The sequence below is a fragment of the Giraffa tippelskirchi genome, chromosome 5, assembly GCF_054371585.1.
Source record: "Giraffa tippelskirchi isolate mGirTip1 chromosome 5, T2T-mGirTip1v1.2.pri, whole genome shotgun sequence".
Taxonomy (NCBI): Eukaryota; Metazoa; Chordata; class Mammalia; order Artiodactyla; family Giraffidae; genus Giraffa; species Giraffa tippelskirchi.
Window position 1 is genome coordinate 147242668 of NC_137279.1, and position 17640 is coordinate 147260307.

Sequence of the window (17640 nt, forward strand, 5' to 3'; positions counted from 1 at the left end):
TGAACCAAAGTCTAATATCACATGTGAGTTCAACTAGACATTTATAAAAATGGGAGAGAGAAAAAAGGAAGTCCCATGAAATAAGCAAATGAGGAATGGATTAATTTCTTTTATTAAGAAAAGAGAGAGAAAAATCTCAACAGAATAGGATATTTTGCTAGTAGGTACATATTACAACTTATATGAAAGTGAAGTCGCTCAGTCGTGTCCGACTCTTTGCGACCCCATGGACTGTAGCCTACCAGGCTCCTCCATCCATGGGATTCTCCAGGCAAGAATACTGGAGTGGGTTGCCATTTCCTTCTCCAGGGGATCTTCCCAACCCAGGGATCGAACCCGGGTCTCCTGCATTGGAGGCAGACGCTTTAACCTCTGAGCCACCAGGGAAGTCTTAACTTATATGAACAGCATGCTATAAATTGTGTTTTACTGATAGAGAAATAATAAATCAAGAGTAAGTCAGGCAAAATAAGACTATGTGATCTCATGATGCCTTCAAGGTAGCAGAGGTTATTTGATGGATAGCTGACCTTTCAAATATAAGGTAAAGAGAATGTACTTCTTATTGGTATTTTGCTGTATGTTTAAGCTTACTGATTTTTTTTTTCCTCTCTGAACCCAATTCATAGAGAACAAAATTGAGATTGTAAAATGATCTTTAGCTTAACTACTAATTCAACTCTACTTACAAGCCAATGGAAAAACTATAAAATATTTTGAGCATTGAGATGGTGACCTTGTTATCAGGCTGCCACAGTGCACTTCATTTCTCCATTTCAGTTCACTTTATAGATTCAACATTGAAGCTAAGCAGTATATTTACAAAATGCTTAAAGTTACCAGTGTCAAACTGATTATCTTTGAGGTTTCCTCATTTCCATTGCCTTTCAGAAGTTAGTTTTGCCCACACTTTTAATGTCTTGGAATCTTAATCTTCTTGAAATTTTCATGTTTTATTTCCTTGTCATTTGAGTGAGACAGTAAATTTGGGACTCAGGCTAAATCAAATCTAAGTGATGACTATGTATATCCCACACATATGTCATCCGCTATACAGCTAAGGAATTATAAGCCTACCTGGCCCATGTAAGAGACATATGAACTAAATGGATTATAATCAAGGTAATGTGTGTGCTCAGTTGCTCTGTCCTGTCCAACTCTGAGGCATCATGCACTGTAGCCTGTTCATGGAAATTTCCTGGCAAGAATACTGGAATGCCATTTCTTACTCCAGGAGTCTTACCAACCCAGGGATTGGATGCACATCTCTTGCATGTTTTGCAATGGCAGGCAAATTCTTTACCACGACTTCTACCTGGGAAGCCCATAATCAAGGTAAATTTCATGTAACTTAGACATAGATGATTATATTTATCTGCTGTAACAAACTAATTTTTAATTATTGAAAGAGAAAGTGAAAGTTGCTCAGTTGTGTCCGACTCTTTGCAACCCCATTCCATGGAATTCTCCAAGCCAGGATACTGGAGTGGGTAGCCTTTCCCTTCTCCAGGGGATCTTCCCAACCCAGGGATTGAACCCAGGTCTCCCACATTGCAGGTGGATTCTTTACCAGCTGAGGCACAAGGGAAGCCCAAGGACACTGGAGTGGGTAGCCTATCCGTTCTCCAGCAAATCTTCCTGACCCAGGAATTGAACCGGCGTCTCCTGCATTGCAGGCAGATTCTTTACCAACTGAGCTATCAGAGAAGCCCAATTTTTAATCATTAACCAATTTAATAGACTATGATTTATTTTACTATTTTTGTGGCCTCTGTATATCGCTTTAGAGACTAGATATGATTAAATAAATGGATCATATCTATGTTACAAATAGACTAAACTAGCTTATCAGTGCTCTGGATCTCAAAATAAAGCAGGGATTTAAATTATTTAGTGATTTTGATCCATGTGCATTGACTAAACATGGTTTATGGAACAGTTAAAAGAAAACTCCATCTAAAAATATATATTCATTTATTGAAGAAGTCAAAGTTATTTATATACTCTTTAATTGTGTTTTACTGTGGTGAAATATACATAACAAAATATACCATCTTAACTATTTTTAAGTGTACAGTTCAGTAGTATTAAGTACATTTATATTGTTGCACAACCTCACTATCACCCATCTTCAGAACCCTTCATTTTCCAATAATGAAACTCTATACACATTAAAGGGGCTTCCCAGGTGGCACAGTGGTAAAGAATCTGCCTGCCAATGCAGGAGATGCAGGTTCGATCCTTGCTCCGGTATTCTTGCCCAGAGAATTCCAAGGACAGTGGAGCCTGGTGGCCTATAGTCCATGGAATCACAAAGAGCTGGGCATGACTGAGTGACTGTGCATGCATACTCATTAAAAGTTAACTCTCCATTCCTTTTTCCCTCTAGCCCCTGGCAACCACCATTCTGTTGCCTGTGTCTATGACTTTGATTATTCTATTTCATGTAAGTGAAATCATACAATATTTCTCTTTTTATGGCTGTCTTATGTCACTTAGCAAAATCTTCCTCAAGGTTCATTCATTTTGTAGCATATGTTAGGATTCCCTTTACCTTTTTAAGGTTACATAATATTCCTTTGCATGTATATATCACGTTTTATTTACCCATTCTTCTGTGAATGGACACATGTGTTATTTCACATTTTAACTACTGTGAATGATGCTGCTATGAACTTGAGTGGATAAATAAGTCTTTAAGATTCTGCTTTAAATCTTTTGGATATATACAGAAGCGGAATTGCTGAGTCATATGGTAAATCTTTTTTAAATTTCTTGATTATCACCATACTGTTTTCCACAGTGCTGTCCCATTTTACATTCCTACCAACAGGGCACAAGTGTTCTAATTTCTCCATATCTCACCAAAATCTGTTATTTTCACTTTTTGTTAGTAGCCACCCCAATAGGTGTGATGTACCTCATGTAGATGGTTTAAAAAATATATATACTTTTGATGAAAAAACAATACTTTCCTGGCTCAAATTCTCCAAATTTCACCTCCTAGAAGAAATTTTTGTCAAGTTTGTTACCAATTTTTTAAAAAAAAATTTGCAGTCCTGATCTTTCAATTAGATATCTTTCTTTCCTACGATGAAATACAAGGATTTGTTTTTTTCCCTTATTACAGACACACATGCACACGTACACGCATACATTGTCCCTTTACCCTTTTTCTGGTTAAATTTATGTCTCCAATTTTGTTTACAGCAATTAAAAGTTTACATTATTCATTATTTTTATTTATAGCAATAAGTAAAGTTTACATTATTAATACAATGTAAATATTTTCACAGCTGAGTCAGGTAATGTGAAAAGAAAATGTTAGTTGCTCAGTTGTGTCTGACTCTTTGAGACCCCATGGGCTATAGCCTGTCAGGTTCCTCTCTCCATAGCATTCTCCAGGAAAGAATACTGGAGTGGCTTGCCATTCCCATCTCCAGGTGATCTTCCTGACCCAGGGATCAAACTCTGGTCTCCTGCAATTCTGGCAGATTCTTTATCATTTACAAGGTACTCTCTATCCTCTGGTTATGTATCTGCAGATATGGAGAGCTGACTAAGAGATTTGAGCATCCATGGATTTTAGTTTGTATGGGGTGTTTTGGAACCAGTCCCCTGTGGATTCAAAGGGGCAACTGTATTTTATTTCTCACCCAAACTTTTGATTTCCTTGGAATTAATAACTGGGACATTTTTGTTTGGTTAATTTCATAAGAATTGGTTATAGTTCATTATCAAACTCTCACAGAAACATAAATCTCTAAGAAAAATTTGCTGAGTACCTGCTAAATTGCTAGGTACTGCTCTGAGAATCTGCAATATAACAGATATAACAGTATCCCATAAAAAGCTACTTGACCATTGGAGCTTACTTTCTGGTGGGTGAGACAGATAATAAACACCACTATAATAAACAAATATACTACCAATGATGTCAAAAAGGCTGGAAACTCTGGGGGAAAAACAGGTAAGCATAATGGATAGAATGCAATTTTTGCTCTTAATAAGGAGTTGGGACAGGCCTCCTTGGAAAGCCAAATTTGAGAAGATGTGAAAGGAGTGCAGGCTTCAAAGTAGACAGTGAAATAAGGAAGGATGCCTGACATGTTGGAGACACATGTGTAGCAAGAACTGAGGAAGTGAGGAGCTGAGGGGTAGGAGATGAAATTAGGAAATGGAGCCCACCTAAGAGTTTGTCTTTCACTCTGAGGGAAAGAAGCTTTTAAGTCTTGAGCAGAGAAGTCATAATCTGATCTTTGTTTTAAAAGAATCTTCTGTGACAACCTAGAGGGGTGGGATGGGATGGGAGGTGGGAAGGAGTTTTAAGAGGGAAGGGACATACGTATATCTATGGCTGATTCATGATGATATGTGATAGAAACCAATACAATAATGAAAAGCAATTATCCTCCAATTAAAAATAGATAAATTTAAATTAAAAAATCACAATAGTAAATAAAAAGAATCTTCTTAGCTGCTGTGTTGAGAAAAATGGGTACTATTTGGAGAGGAGGTCAGAAGAGGGCAGGGTAGAATAGGAAGGAGAATTAAGAGGCAGTTACAGTATAAAGAAAGCTGAGCACAGAAGGATTGATGCTTTTGAAGTGTGGTGTTGGAGAAGACCCTTGAGAGTCCTTTGGACTGCAAGGAGATCCAACCAGTCCATCTTAAAGGAGATCAGTCCTGAATATTCATTGGTAGGGCTGATGCTGAAGCTGAAACTCCAATACTTTGGCCACCTGATGTGAAGAGCTGACTCATTGGAAAAGACCCTGTTGCTGGGAAAGACTGAGGGCAGGAAGAGAAGGGGACGACAGAGGATGAGATGGTTGGACGGCATCACTGACTCAATGGACATGAGTTTGGGTAAACTCCGGGAGTTGGTGATGGACAGGGAGGCCTGGCGTGCTGCGGTTCATGGGGTCACAAAAAGTCAGACATGACTGAGTGACTGAACTAAACTGATCAGTGAGTCAGGTGAGATTCTTGGTGGTTCTGTTGTTCACATACATCAGGAACTCTGTGCATTTTGTGTTTTTCTTTAATCATTATTGCCAGTACTCTTGCAGCTTCCTGGGTGGCACTAGTGGTAAAGAACCAACTTGCCAGTGCAGGAGACAAAAGAGAGGTGGGTTTGATCCCTGGGTCAGGATCATGTACTTTCAAAAAAATGACTTTCCTTGCCTCTTTCTCAAAAACCTACTGAAATATTTGTTTCACAGAAATGGAGTCATCAAGAAAGAAGAAGACTTTGAATAGCAAAATGTACATCCGTTGCAGACAAAGGGCATCCTGTCGAAGATGGTGAACAGAAATTCCAGTAAGAACACATATGTGAAGCAGTCCATTCAGACTGTTTAATGAAGGCCTGGAGGGCTGTGTGTGCTCAGTCATGTCCGACTCTTTGTGACTCTGCAGACCATAGCCCACCAGGCTCTGCTGTCCATGGGAGTCTCCAGGAAAAAATACTGAAGTGAGTTGCCATTCCCTCCTTCAGGGGATCTCAATAGAGGAATAGAAACTATAAAAAATAATCAATTTGAAGCCTGAAAATATTTTTATTACAGTCTCACATTCAATAGCTACCTTGACTGAGTAAACAATTCTAAATAGAAAATTAACTCCTTTTAGAATTTTGAAGAAATTGTTACTTTGCTTTCTGACTTCCAATGTTGAATTTTCATATCATAGCAATGGGACCCCGGTGTGACTCTTTTCCACCTCCTTTTCTTCCATATTGTATTTTTAAAGACAAGAAACAAATGTTTCAATCTCTGGGAAATCTTCTAGTATTATTTATTCTTTAATAATTCCTTTCTCTATGTTTTTCCATTTATTTCTGTTTGAAACTTTTATTAGTTAGATATTAGACCTCCTCTACATTTGTAATATTTTATTCCTATTTTATAACTTTTTATTTGGTTCATATATTGAGAAATCTCCTCATACTCATGCTCATGTCAACTGAAATTATTGTTTCTTTTTTCACTGAGGATAATTTTTTAAAAATTTAAAGATTTTTACAAACTCATTCTTAACACCAATTTGCTCAGATACTACCATCTGGTCCCATCTGTTTTGCCTGTCATCTGTGCTATGGATGAATTACCCATACTTCTATCAAAGACTCCATATCCTTTCACATACTCAAAGATGACAGTCAATTCTCTGTCAATTCTCCAATATTTTGCCTATATCATTTATTTCATTCTCCACAGGATTATTATTATCAGTGTATTATCACACTATAATTTACCTCATCTTAAAATGGCTTGACCCTACTATCCTCTCCAGCTGACCACTCATTTTCTCTGCCTTTACAGGAAAAAAATATATATATATCTTGGAAAAATTGTCTACACTCATTGCTCCATTTTCCCTTATCTCCTTCTTTCTTAAACCCAGGCAAATTTGGCCTTTGTTGCTAATAAGTCACTTTTTGCACTTGCTACCACTGCTCTTGTTGTCAGTGACCAACTTTTTGATAATCTCAAAGGTCAGTAATTAGTATCTTTTAATACACAATATTAGTTATCTTATTTATGGCCTGCATTGCCCACCAAAATGTATGCTCCATGAGGGGATTATACTGGTCTATTTTGTTCACTGACTTAGAACAGTAGTTTTCATTATCTTTTAATTAACATTTGTTAAAGTAATTGGATATATTACCTCCTTTAATATCTCTGTGGATGTTATCAATTTGCTTCGTTTTTTCTAAGCTGTTTACATTTTTTTTCATTATTTGCCAGTTAATTCATTCATTTATCCATTTGTTTGATGCCTTTCATGTGGAAAGCTTTCTTTAAAAGTCTCATGATCTATAACTCTAAATTGAATAGAATTAAGAAGCAAATAACGAAAAATCTTATTGGCCTAGAAATGTCTCAATTTTACCAAGTAGCTCTGTTTAGACCATTCCTCACACTGTAAAAATCAAAGAAACTGGAGGGATGTTTACATTTGCCAGGAAAGAAAGACTTTGAGTGAAGCAGCTCTCACATTCAGGTTGAGCTCTGATCTGTGGATGTGTGTTAGTTGCTCAGTCATGTCCGACTCTTTGCGACCCCATGGACTATAGCCTGCCAGGCTCCTCTGTCCATGGAATTCTCCAGGCAAGCATACTGGAGTGGGTTGCCATTCCCTTCTCCAGGGGATCTTCCCAACCTAGAAATCAAACCCGTTCACTGCAGGCAGATTCTTTACTGTCTGAGCCACCAGGGAAGCTGGAGCTCTCTTCTTACGTGTGCATAAAAAAGACTCCAAGCAGCCCAGCAAAGGTTAAAATAGCTAATTAGAAATCAAGTTTGTAATCTAAGTTAACTGTATGCTAAAACCAAACCAAACAAAAATCAATATTGGGAATAGAAAAGAATCCAGAGCTTCTTCAACACAATACTCACCATGCCCAGGACATAATCACAAATTATTAGATTCATTAAAAAATAATACAATACAACCAATCTTCCAAACAAAGGTAATAATAAAGACTAACCTCTAGATGGCAAATTTAACAGAAAAGCACTTTAAAGCAGCTGTTATTACTGTATTCAATGATATACAGCAAAACATGCTTAAGATCAATGAACAAATATGAAATCTCAACAGAAGAATAGAAACTATAAAAAAGAATCAATTTAAAATTCTACAATTGAAAAGTAAATGAAATAAAAATGCCTGGATAGGCTTAAGAGAAGAAATATAAATTATATTATCTAATTTAAAGAAACAGAAAAAAAGTATTGACCACATAAATGAATGGAGCATAAAGTATCTGGTAAAATCAGAATTTCCAATATATAAGCATTTCAAGTCCCACAACGAAAAGATGGAAAAAAGGAACAGAAAAAATATTTGAAAAAGCAACTGCTGAAAATTTCCCATTAGTAAAAGTCATAAATTTACAGATTCAGAAGGTCACTGGCCCTAAAACAGTATAAATACAAAATAAGTTACATTTTAGTCAAAATAAGATAATTAAAGAAAAAGACAAAATCTGAAACCAGAGAAAAAGCATACATTAGGAGAGGGGACAACAGTTTCAAAGCCACGTATTTCCTGTCAGAAACAAAGAAGGTCAAGACAGTGGAACTAATCCTAACAGTGGAACATCCTGAGGGCTAAAAAAAAAAAAGGAATGTCTATATTTGGGGACATTAATAATATCCTTCAACTGTAAAAGCATGATAAGGTATATTTAAATGAACAAACCTTATAAAATTAATTGCCAGAAGGTCTGCATTAAAGGAATATGATTCTAAATGGAAACATATATTCAGAAAGGAATGAGGTGCACCAGAAATTATGATTATGAATATAACATTATATTTGTGAATTTAAAATTATATTTATACTTATAAAATATTTTTCTTAATTTATTTGACATACATATGAGTGTTTAAAATAAAATATACAGCTTGTATTAAACAGATTAAAATATCAGTTCAGTTCAGTCGCTCAGTCATGTCCAACTCTTTGCAACCCCATGAATCGCAGCATGCCAGGCCTCCCTGTACACCACCAACTCCCGGAATCCACCCAAACCCATGTACACTGAGAAGGTGATGCCGTCCAACCATCTCATCTTCTGTTGTTCCCGTTCTCCTCCTGCCTTCAATCTTTCCCAGCATCAGGGTCTTTTCTAATGAGTCAGCTCTTCTCATCAGATCACCAAAGTATTGGAGTTTCAGCTTCAACATCAGTCCTTCCAATGAACAACCAGGACTGATCTCCTTTAGGATGGACTGGTTGGATCTCCTTGCAGTCCAAGGGACTCTCAAGAGTCTTCTCCAACACCACACTTCAAAAGCATCAATTCTTCTGCGCTCAGCTTTCTTCATAGTTCAATTCTCACATCCATACATGACCACTGGAAAAACCATAGCCTTGACTAGACGGACCTGTGTTGGCAAAGTAATGTCTCTGCTTTCTAATATGCTGTCTAGGTTGGTCATAACTTTCCTTCCCAGGAGTAAGCATCTTTTAATTTCATGGCTGCAGTCACCATCTGCAGTGATTTTGGAGCCCAGAAAAATAAAGTCAGACCCTGTTTCCACTGTTTCTCCATCTATTTGCCATGAAATATATATCCATATAAAATGACACTATAACATAAATTATGTGGAGAGTGGTAAATGGAGTGAAATTCTTGCCTGCATGCGTGCTATGTTGCTTCAGTCATGCCATGTCCGTGTCCGACTCTTTGAGACGCTATGGAATGTAGTCCCCCAGGTTCTCCGTCCATGGGATTCTCCAGGCAGGAATACTGGAGTGGGTTACCATTTCCTTTTCCAGGGGATCTTCCCAACCCAGGGGCTGAACCGTGGGCTTTTACATCTCCTGCGCTGGCAGGCGGGTTCTTTACCTCTAGCGCCACCTACGGAGTGGTAAACGGAACTGTTGGTGAAATTCTTGCAATTTACATTAAAAACAGTACAATACCAACTCTTAAGCAGACTGTGAAAGATTGTATGTTATAACCTTAGAGCAAACACTAAAGATAAAATAATTCAAAATATTTTAGCCAAAAAATAATCAATAGATAATTTATAATGAAATTCTTTAGAAAATATTCATTTACCTTAAAACAGGACACAAAGTACAGAATGGAAAACAGAAAACAAATGATAAACCTAAATCCAATAATATCACTAATTCTGTTGCAGAAACCAGTACTCGAGAAACCAAACATCACACTTGAAGAGTTGGAGAACTCAGGTTTTATTATGCCAGCAGGCCTAGAGGAGTTAACACTCCAAGTTCTGAGCCCAGAACAAAGGGGCTACAGAGTTTTTATACACAGAGTTTTTATACACAGACAGGCATGATAAAACAGTTTTGCAGGTATGCAGGGGCAGGGTGATTGCAAAGAGCAGGACAAGGGAGAGTGAGATAAACTCCAGTTCCTAGTATTGTGAGTCCCCACTTTCTGAGACCTATGTGATCCAGACTTTGCAAGGAGCAAGCTGAGTTACAGAGGCAGAAGGAGCAGGAGGTTATGCAAAACTTCAACTTTCCTTCTTCAATTCCACTAGATGTAAGTGGAATAAAAAACAGATATTTACAGGATAAATAGAAATCTAATAGAAAGTTCAGTTTACATGGGCTGGACACCTGATTCATGGGAATGAATTGGCTGTAGGTGTTTCCTCTCGGGTCTTTATTTTCCTAGGTTAAGAACCATCCTTCTCTTATATTACAGGATTTAGAATGCTAGCTTAACGTTTGTTAAATGAGGTTAAAGTTCCAGAGGTCTTGTTATTCAGTAGGTTGTCTTTTACTTCATTCTGCCGTTTTCACTACTGCATCTCTTTATCAGCTCAGCCTGCTACCCTTGGTTCCACATTGCCTCTGATTGAATCTCTTCAAATAGCATACCTCTGATCTTCTGGAAGAACAGGTGAGGACGTAATGTTCAGTCTGCCAATTTGAAAAATAACTATCTTAAAGAGGCTTATCTTTTTTGGAGAGAAAGTACATATTTGGGTAATACAAATAGCAGTCTTAATAATAATGCTGCAAAGAGAAACAACCCTTTAAGGAAAGGGCCAGAGGGGGTAGCTCCTCTAACTTAGTATAGCCAACTTGTGAGACTGTACAGTAAACCTCTTAACCCTCCTGAACACTATCTCCACTCATTGCTCTCCATACTTTCTCAGACTAGTTGAATTGTTGAACTTGGAAGAAGGAAAGAACATGTTCACTTCATTTCTTATGTTTTTTCTCTTTCAAGGCCTGCTGAATCTGCAGTGGGGGTATGTTTGATCTGCTTCCTTTCATGCAGGCAATATAGAAGGACAGCTTCTGTCTTAGGGGAATCTGTGCTGTTGTGCTTCTAGGTGTAACTGTGTAATTAAATGGGGGCAGTGGTTACAGATTTAGAGCCGTGGTCTCCAAGTAGCTTTGAAGTGAAGTGTTACTCGCTCAGTCATGTCTGACTTTTTGCGACCCCATGGACTGTAGCCTGCCAAACTCCTCTGTCCATGGGATTCTCCAGGCAAGAATACTGGAGTAGGTTGCCATTTCCTTCTCCAGGGGATCTTCCCAATCCAGGGATTGAACCCGGGTCTCATGCATTGCTGACAGATTCTTTACTGTCTGAGCCATCAGGGAAGCCCTAGTCTCCAAATGACTTTCAGTTCAGTTCAGTTCAGTTCAGTAGCTCAGTCGTGTCCGACTTTTTGTGACCCCATGAATTGCAGCACGTCAGGCCTCTCTGTCCATCACCAACTCCCTGAGTCGACCCAAACCCATGTCCATCGAGTTGGTGATGCCATCCAACCATCTCATCCTCTGTCGTCTCCTTCTCCTCCTGCCCCCAATCCTATCCAGCATTAGGGTCTTTTCCAATGAGTCAACCCTTCGCATGAGGTGGCCAAAGTATTGGAGTTTCAGCTTCAACATCAGACCTTCCAATGAACACCCAGGATTGATCTCTTTTAGGATGGATTGATTGGATCTCCTTGCAGTCCAAGGGACTCTCAAGAGTCTATTCCAACACCACAGTTCAAAAGCATCAATTCTTCGGCGCTCAGCTTTCTTCACCGTCCAATCTCACATCCATACATGACCACTGGAAAAATCATAGCCTTGACTAGACGGACTTTTGTTGGCACTTTAGCAGTATAGAAAAGGTGGTAATTTCTTCTCCATCTGTTTGTATTTGGGTCTTATTTCTCAAGTTGTTTTCTTTAAGAAAGGAACCAAAGATGGGAATTATTGCCCTCAAAATCTCGACCAGAAATGCTTCGTGTTTGCCTCTGAAATGTAAATATTATGTACAGTTTATTAATTTGCTGCTTGTTCTAATCAGGTTATTTTTGAAATATATTGTATTGTCATTGTATTATAAAAAGATAAATAATTTGTTTTCTGAGGTTTATCTTATTTGCCTATTTTTTTATAAAAATACCTGTTAATAGGATATCACTACACTTTTAGTAGAATGACTAAGATTAAGAGACTGGCAATGTCAAGAAATGACATGAGGATGGTGTAAGTGAAACTTTTATATGTTGGTGGTTGAAGCATAAACTGGCGTAACTACTTGAGAAAATTGCTTGCAATACCTAAAACAATGAATCATATGTTTATCTTATGGCCCAGAAATTGCACTGCCAGTTTTATTTCCAAGAGAGATAAATTCATTTGTCCACCAAAAACATGTACAAGAACATTCATGACCACTTTTTTCTTAGTAGTTATAAACAAATTGTAAATAACAAATGTCCAATGCCAGCCAAATTGAAAAAATATAGTATATTAATAAAAAGGAACACTACAGAACAATAAAATGGATAAATTTCAATCGCACGTAACAACAAGGTGGGTTTCATAGACATTGTATTGAACAAACGAGACCACATATAAAAGAGTGCATATCATCTAATTCCATTTGTATGAAGTTCTAGAATAAGCAAAACTAATCTACTGTAAAAGAAGTCAGTACAGTACCTTCCTTTGTAGGTAGATAAGTAATAAATTGGATACCAGGGAATACCAGGAAACATTTTGATGTACTCAGTTCGTTCAGTCACTCAGTCTTGTCCAACTCTTTGCGACCTCATGAACTGCAGCACGCCAGGTCTCCCTGTCCATCACCAACTCCCGGAGTCTACCCAAACCCATGTCCACTGAGTCGGTAATGCCATCCAACCATCTCATCCTCTGTCGTCCCCTTCTCCTCCTGCCCTCAGTCTTTCCTAGCATCAGGGTCTTTTCAAATGAGTCAGCTCTTTGCATCAGGTGGCCAAAGTATTGGAGTTTCAGCTTCAACATCAGTCCTTCCAATGAGCACCCAGGACTGATCTCCTTTAGAATGGGCTGGTTGAATCTCCTTGCAGTCCAAGGGACTCTCAAGAGTCTTCTCTAACACCACAGTTCAAAAACATCAATTCTTTGGTGCTCAGTTTTCTTTATGCTCCAACTCTCACATCCATACATGACTACTAGAAATGTCCTATATTATCTTTTAAAACTTGATTCATAAAAGATAATCAAATGTAGTTACCACAATCATATTTTAATATTTTGGCAGATAAAAATTCACATTATCATATATATTTATATCACTTAGGTGAAATGCTTAATAAATATGCTATTTATCTGCTAAGAGTTAATGGTAACCTTGACTTTCAAAAGTTATTAATTATATTCTGCCAATAGTAACAATAATTTCTCAAATCTAAATTTTGATGAGCCAACATTTATTTAGGAAATTAAATTGTAATTTATCTTTTCTAAGGACCTAAAACCATTTTTTCCTACATAATTATTTAAATATAGTAGTTAGTGTAAAAAAAGAGTAATGAAAAAAATAATTTAATCATTTCTCCTTTAATCATGTGTGCTTATTGATATTAGGTATTAACCTAATCTTATATATGAGAGGGAAATTAGTTTATTGGTTTAATAATTACATTTTAATACCTATTATATGTAGTCTTAATTATAATCATATGGATCAAGTTTGCTACATCATGCCTTAGTTCAAAATGGTATCATTAGAGCCCTAATAAGAGCTACAGAGAGAATGTATGACTGTTTCCATTTATAACAAAACAAGACCAATTCCTTAAGGTTGTCAGTTGTTATTATGCAACTTCATTAAAATCTGCCGTCATCAATTATTTGTAATCTATTTTGAATTTTGGTTTTTTCAAATTTTCATATAAAACTTTTAACCATGTCTTGTAAATCAATAATTTAGAAACTAAATGCTGTCTTTTTCACTTATCTTTTGTTTATTTTTGTTTGATAAGCAGGGCAGTAAAACCAAGGGAACTGTGACTGAATGAGACAAAGTCACCAACTTTGTGAAAAATATGGCTAAATTCATACTTTATTCTCTTATTAATCATTTTATTTAGGTTGTTGAATATAAAGGTTTATAAAATTTAAGAAAATGTAGTCTTCATGATATTAGTTGATAATAAGAATTCCATGTCTTTTTTTTTAAAGAAATGTACATCCTTGGTATTTTTCTAACATCTGTAAAAAATAGATTCATCATTTCTTCTGTTAAAAATATTGGTAAATTTCATTATCTGGTTAACTTATCATGCATCTGCACTTTAGAAAGAATGCAGCAGGTGTTCCATTTCATGGCTATCATTCATAAATATGTCTAAATTTTCATTCTCTGTGAAGAAAATGACAATACATTTGTAAATGGATAAACAAGATATCTTTGAAAGAACTGGTAAAAAATCCTTTTGATCTTCAACAGAATTAATCAAAATATTTCTGCTTTTTTCCACTGATGCGGTGACTTGAAATGAGCGCAAATGAATCACTTTCTTTCATTTGCAATACTTATTAGTCAGTAATTCTAAAGTACCAACTTTTATAATTCACCTGAAAAGAAGGCAGCAATGAGCAAAGTACATGCCTTGCCTTCAAAGCCCTTCCAATATGATGGGGTTGAACACTGCTATATTTTAAATGGATAATCAACAATAACCTACTGTATGTAGCTCAGGGAACTCTGCTCAATGTTATAAGGCAACTTGGATTGGAGGGAGTTTGGGGAAGAATGGTTGTGTATATGTATGGCTGAGTCCCTTTGTTGTCCACCTAAAACTGTCACAACATTGCTAATCAGCTATACTTCAATATCAAATAAAAATGTTCAATAATAAAAGGAAAGACAAAGGAGTTACAGTGTGATAGTGTGGAAGTAAACTATGGGACTAAAGTGAAACATCTCCCTAAATGACACAAAACACCTAATAGAGGATCATGGACTCAATTAATCTTTGTTTAAGCTCTTAAAGTTCTTATATTGATCGAGGGCAATAGTTGATATAATATGCTATGCAGTTGTTTTCAAAATGATAGATTCTTTAAAAGTCAATTTGTTGCTATTTAATAGAATAGACTCATTGACATGGATCATACTTTATCTCTCCCTGTACTTTTCTTAGCTTCTAACATTTTCCTTCTGAAATTTCTGTCCTATTTACAAGAGTTTATCTTACCTTTCATTTTTTTTCCCTAAAACACTTCAAATCTGTCACCCTAAAGAACTCCATATATCCACTTTTAATTTTCTCAAGTAGAAGTTAACCAAAAAGTTAGTTTTTTTCTGACATGATGCTGATACTTCAAGGTCACTTTTCAACTTTTTTTTTCTAAAATAGCTAGTCCTCTATTAATGCATTACATAAGACTACCTCTCCCCTCCCGCTTTCCATTATCTTAGCTCATGCATGCAGGTGTCTGAGGTACTCACTTTCCTTTGATGAGGACTTCAGCATTCATTTCAAAAGCTCCCTCTACCCCAATTCCTGTTATCATTTTGGACTGTTTTTAAATCCAATGATGTGAGTCATAAAATCCATTTTTTAAACCAATATGTAATATTTATGTACTGAGCATTGTGTAAATCATTAGAAATACAGAGCTGATTATTTCAGAGCCTCCAGCTTCAGGAGCTCATATTGTGAGATAGACAAGTGAGCCAAAGAGTTATGGTACAATCTTTCATTAAATAGAAAACAATTTTGTTTAAAAGCCTGTGGCTAGAAAATCTAAATAATTCTTACTTAATAAAGTAAGACATATGCCATTTTATAACCTTGACTCCAATCTGGCTCGTTAATCTGATTTCCATATCTTCGTTCACTAACCTCTGAATTTCTCTGCTTACCACCCAGCAGAACTCTAGACTTTATTCTCATTGAATTTCTCTCCATTCTTTAAACTTGTCATAGCTTTTGTATTTCTGTGCTGTTTTTCATATGGTTCCATCTGTCGGAAATATCTACCACCCTCCTTGGCCATATGTCAAACTCCTGTTCATACATTCTAGCTTAAAAATTAACTACCAGATGAAAATTTCCCTGATACTGCGAAGAGGTTGTAAAAACTGACTCTTCTGTTCTCCCATGCCCTTTGTGTGTACCTGACATCAAATATTATAGTAATTTAAAATGCCATCTCTTTAACATGTCTCTGAGCTCCTAGAAGGTAGAGTCTGAATATATATACTTAGTAGCTGGCACGTAATAAGTGATCAAAAGTTTTTTTTTATGAAATAAAGATTGACACATAAAAGAGTGAAGATACTAGAGAAATTCACATCAAAGGAAAGGTTTTATTTTATTCCTGTGATGCTCATTAGATGCAACTTTCTTGTTAATAATTGATAAATTTTTAAGTGTAATGAAAATTACCTTTAAAGTCTCTCAATTGTCTAGACATCTTTATTAGTCAGGTAAGCTAACTTCTCTCAGGAGCAAGCCTCAAATTAAAGTACTTAACACAATAAATTTTATTTTTTGTTCATATAAATTCCTTTCTGGTTTTCCTATTAAGTAGTTTTACAAGGTGGCCCTATTCCATGTGGTGTCTCTCACAAACTCAGGCTTCATGCAGCTTATGAATTTGCCATCTGTAAAATATGGTTTCTAAATGTGTTGAAAACAGAAGAAGAGCTCCTCTTCCATTTTCTTTCTAGCTAATCTCTCAGCCAGAAACTGACACCTATCAATTCTGCTCATATTTCATTGGCTAGAATTAGTTTCTTAAAGGATTGGGAGATATTCCCAGGTGCAGCTTATACTATAGAGATTATGAATATCAGTGGTCCATTAGCCCTTCTGTGTTGCACAAGTGAACTGACTTAAATAACTGTAAATAGTAATTATTAGGCTGAAGCTAGGATTTGATGATAGAATTTGAACCCACTAAAATATGCATCTGTAGGTGACTTAGGAAGAGGCATAATTAACTATGGATTGAATAAATTATTTTGAAAATGTTCTCTTTAATTTAGATAGGACCTTAAATTTTATAATAGATAATTTAATAGAACAAATAAATACACAACAGTGACTGGTTCCCTGAATTTTATTGTTGTTTTAGAGGAAATATGTTTTAGGCCATGATCCAGTATAAAACATGTGTGTTTTATTTAAAGTTCAGAAAATTGATACAAGGAATTGGAATTTTTGGCTTCCTTGGTGCCTCAGATGGTAAAGAATTCACCTGCAATGCAAGAGACCCGAGTTCAACCCCTGGGTTGGGAAGATCCCTAGCGGAGGGAATGGCTACCCTCTCCAGTATTCTTGCTTGTAGAATTCCACAGACAGTGGAGCTTGGTGGGCTGCAGTCCATGGGTTCTCAAAGAGTCAGACATGACTGAGCAACTAATACTCACTTTTCATTGGAATTTTGTCCTGCCCTTAATCCAAGTGATCTAAGTCTCTGTGGAAAGCTGATTTCATGTGCAGTTGCTCCTCATGTATGATTTCTGTTCTTCTCTGACAAATGGGCTCACAATTCTGTCCCAGTTATAATGAAATGTGAGTTTGAGTATTTTGGTTTTGAATCCAAATTTGCACATACATGGCAAACTAGTCAATAGCCGATATTACTATTTTTGCCAAAATATTTATTGATTGCTGTCTATATGTCACAAAATTACAAGGCACTAAACCTTTGCAAAATCTCAGTTAGATGAAATTATATGAGATTATTTCCTGTAGAATATACAAAAATCCCCTTTTGTATGCTACTATTAATTTTTCTTACTACCACTTTGTCTGCCTACCACTGCAACCTGAACATGCAATAATCATTTTATATATTAATTTGACAGATGTTTATTGTGTATTTGTTTCTTGTGCTAATCTT

The 17640-nt window shown here is 36.3% G+C and overlaps 1 non-coding gene across 1 annotated transcript; it reads right to left on the reverse strand.

Annotated features, from left to right (window-relative positions):
* Window positions 1–315: 315 nt before the first annotated feature.
* On the reverse strand, window positions 316–387 carry TRNAW-CCA (transfer RNA tryptophan (anticodon CCA)). Its single transcript has one exon. It is a non-coding gene; the product is annotated as a tRNA-Trp (tRNA).
* Between the last annotated feature and the right edge of the window lie 17253 nt (window positions 388–17640).